Below are 4382 nucleotides of genomic sequence, written 5' to 3' on the forward strand. Positions count from 1 at the left end.
ATTAGTTTATGTTAGCGGACTCCATTTCTAAACATTAGTCCACTGTGCACTGAGCCGAGGCACTCTTGAACGTGCATAAAGTTGAAACTTCTGACAACTTAAATTTCCATGTGAAGATATTCTAAAAAGCGAAACATTTTGAAAATGTTAGCGATTGACCTAAAAGTAAAAAAAAAAAAAAGAATTTAGTGTTTTGCCTATTGTCCAAATAGTACCGTTTGCATGTGCTATTCAGTTTGAACAAGCAAGTAAATACAAAGAGGGAATTCTGTGCTAAAACAACCTGCAACTTGGATCTCTTATTGCCAGTATGAACAGGAGAAATGCTCAGGAAGAGTTGTTCCAATATACATATGGGCAATATAGCTTAAAGACAGACTGGAAAAAAATGTGAACCGATTTTTAAAGTGAATAGTGTTCAAATGCCTGAACTTTGCATCAGTCTGCATTTTGTTGGCTGTGAACCAAGTCAGATTGACGCCACTTTTCCTCTGCAAATATTGATCCTGAGGTAGGAAACTTGATGATGTGCACTCAAAGTGTAGGCACAGTGAGCATAGTGGAGGTGTTTAGAGTGTAAGGAGGTGGAACTGAACCGAGAGGCTTGAAGGAAGCGTATGTGTGCTGGCCTATTTTATTTCAAACAGGTACGGTATAATGGCACAGGACCAAAAAGGGAAAGCAAAGCCCCGTTTGGACATGATTTGTCTTTAGGACAGTGTGAGTAACAGCGTTTGTAATCTGAATTGTTAATAGGATGACAAATCTGGGTGATTGCGAAACGAGTCTGCTTCGCATGCCGTCATCGCGCCAAAAATATACCAATCCTCATGTAACTTCACAGTCAATAACAAGATGTTAGGCCTTCAAAAGCAAGAAAATGACACTGAAATTGGGGACAAAGGGGAAATTGGTCAGGATTAGATTTTCTTGAGGCCTTTTTTGTATTGAACATTTTCCTTGAGGCACTGTAGCTTTTGAATGGAACCAAAATAACATGCTCATGTAATGACATTACCTCATTTTCATCCGTAAAACAAAATCGTGGCCATCAAGTGAAAATGAAATACTATGGAGTGTGTGTGTATGGTCACATGTCCCGTTGTGTTTGTATGTAAATTAAAAAGTTGTCAGTCATCACCTAGACACCCACACAGTGACTCACTTCCACCCATAACACCAGCTGAGTATAAATCAATAATCTGTTTGGTCTCTCACTCTGTGGCTCTACAGTCAGACCCACAGACAGCCACATTTCTTCTGTATATGTCATTTTACCTGCAGGCAAAACAGCGTGTCGTGCTGTTGGACTCGTATAGGTGGTGCTTGGCTTCTCTGCATCAAACAGAAAAAAAAGAGACAGCCATCTGTCCATCCCTTTGGTCGTTATTTTCTTCAGAGTTACATGAATACTGTCTGGCGCTATATCCCTGGTTGCTGTTGCTTTTGCCAAGACTTGGCTGACTTCAGTTTTTTAAAAATTAAATGTATTCTTTTGGCCAAAGTCACCAATTACAGTTACTGTGTGCAATTATCCAACAGTCTTAAATTAAAAGGATTCCAGGTTATTCATATCTGGATTGAGATGCATCTATATCTAATAAAGGAGCATCATGCAACACTGTTTCTGTATGTGCTAACCAGACCTATGAAATCCTTCCTAGTAGCTCTTCATACTGAAGAAATTCATTCAGACTAAATATAATAAATGGAATACAATTTTTGACACCTTGGGGGCAGCAGAAAGCCTAAACACATAATTCGGACTGAAGTTGACATAGCAAACTTGTTAGCAAATAGTTCCATATTTAAACTTTCAGCTGAAACACATTCTCATACCTAAATTACTGAATAGGTCCATTGCCAATGACTCTTTAAACAACATATATGAACATGAAAGCTACAACATATGACAGTTGGAGAGTGCAAGTGACAGGTGCTCTGGACTGTACCTTCGTTGTAACATGGTCAACGTTGTGAAACGGTCTTGTTTGGTTAGACTTATGCACATGGTTAGGTTTTCATTATTGAAACCACTTGGTTAGGTTGAGCCAACAAAAGTCCTTGGTAAGGTTCCAATTCAATTACTTGTTTAAGTTTAGCTAGCCAAACTACTTGGTTAGGTTTAGGCAACAAGATTACTTGGTTAGGTTTAGCTAGCAAAACTACTTGGTTAGGTTTAGGCAACAAGAGTACTTGTCTAGGTTTAGCTAGCCAAACTATTTGGTTAGGGAGAAGCAACAAAACTACTTGGTCAGGTTTAGGCAACAGAACTAATGGGTAAGGATTAGAAAAAGATCATGGTTTGGGTCAAGAAAACTAAGCTACTTTAGTAACGTAAAAGATAAGTTACATATGTGATATAGTTTATGTGCAGCTGGTTGCTAGTTTGTCTGCTGTTCACAGATGTTTCTGGGGCAGAAAAAGGTTGATGAGAACCTGACCTCTTTCATATTACACACTGTCATTTGACCAATTGTTTATGTGGCGAAATTGATTGGTGCAGCTTTAAACATTGTTTTTAATGCATGATCAGTTATGGGGAAAAAAATAAATCAGTGGAGGTTGACACCACTGATGCTTGTGTTTAACAAAGGCAGATATCAGCCTGATAATAATACCAATTTTACAAAATTAATAATAGGCTCCAACCTTGTTGGCTTATCATGGTGATGTAGGAAATTAAACTTATTCTATTGTAGTCCTTGTTGTAAATCATTTCCGATTAGAATGTCAAGCCCAATCCTTGAAACCTGAATAAGAAAGAACTGTTTAATCAAGAAAACAATAAAGGCTAAATAATTTGGTTGCTTATCAGCAAGGGCCTTAATCAAATATCTGCGTTCAGCCTTGGAATAAAGAGTACGTCCTTGTGTTACTGCACTACATTGTAAAAAGGCCTGTCCTTTTCAGGCAAATGCGTCACAGTCCTCTGGAAATCCCAACAGAGCAGTAAAACTGGAACTGAGCAAGAATTTTCCTTGAAGACAAATACAGAAGTCTTATGGGAGTGCGCTCATATTGAACATACAAAGGAAATGCTCTGTACAGCACAGTTTGTATTGTTTGTGCAGTGGACATATAATGTACAAGATGTCCTCACTGAGACAAAGGGGGCTTGGCATCAGCACTTATGTTCAGATTAGACTTCAGCTTTACGGTTAACCACATGCTGCTGATGTTGAAGGTTCATAATCAGGGACTTGCATATTTCACTGCGCTTGCATGGTTGTGTTTCATGGAACATATGTGTTTGTGTATGTGCCAATGATTTATTTCTACAGAAGAGACATTCCCCGAAGTAGAACAGTACAAATGCAAGACCGGAAAAAATGGAAGAACGGAAAGTGCGATGAAGCACATAAAATAGAGAAAACAGGTCAGGTGGAGCTCTTCCTGTTTGCTGAGTTGTTTTTGTTCCTTTCGTCACAGCGCTCGACCACCTCCCCCTGTGTTTCACACACCGTCTCTGTCTGTTTGGATTGCTCTCCTTCCGTTTGTCTAATTGCTTTACAACAGAGTAGGAAAGAGACACGCTTGAAATGTGCTGCATATTCTGTTCCAGATCGGATCATCTGCACCTCATAGTGGTATTAAAAGTCTGGTTTTACAGCCTGCTGTGTGCTATATTTTTTGAGTTTATGTATAGCAAGTTTCCTCGTGATCATTTCTCCATCTCCAATCTACAACTAATCAGGAAATGATGACATGACCTTTAAAGTGGCTATATTTGTATATTTCCCATGTATCAAATGACATTGTAAAAATAATGTGATAGGGGTCGCTAGTATGGATGTGACAGTTGTCGGTGGTATGGATGACCCCACAGAGAATTCTCTCTTAAATCTGTGGCTCCACTTAACTTTATGGAGCTTCATAGACACAAAATTACACAATAGGTCTGTGCAGGAGCTTGCAGACAAAACAACATAGTCATCACACTTGAGTACAGCATGACTAATAAATCTGCTGATACAAGCTTATAACACATACATTGGTTTTGTCTTTCAAGTGGCCAAGAAAATCTAATACTGCAGGTTTAAATTCCTGAATAAACTGAAAAAGCTGCATGCAATGATTAAGTTGACAATTCTCTGGCTTAAAGCTACTGAAAGAGTTGTCTTTGTCTTAGCTAACTTCCTTTCTGTTCTGAAGTTGGCAGTTCCTTATCTCCTCTCTACATCACCACATGAACGAGCAGCAGTAATCAGACGGGACCGCCTCTTTTTGGAGTTCTCTGTCCTAATTGGATAAAGTGGGCAGCGATACCAGAAGATGTCTATTCTCTTTTACTGAATGAAGAGTTGGAAGACAGAGCTACTTATGATTATTTATTTATTTTAATCAACATATATCACTAAGAGTAGCTTTGTAGCTTTACT

The sequence above is a fragment of the Pagrus major genome, chromosome 20 (assembly GCF_040436345.1).
Source record: "Pagrus major chromosome 20, Pma_NU_1.0".
Classification (NCBI taxonomy): Eukaryota; Metazoa; Chordata; class Actinopteri; order Spariformes; family Sparidae; genus Pagrus; species Pagrus major.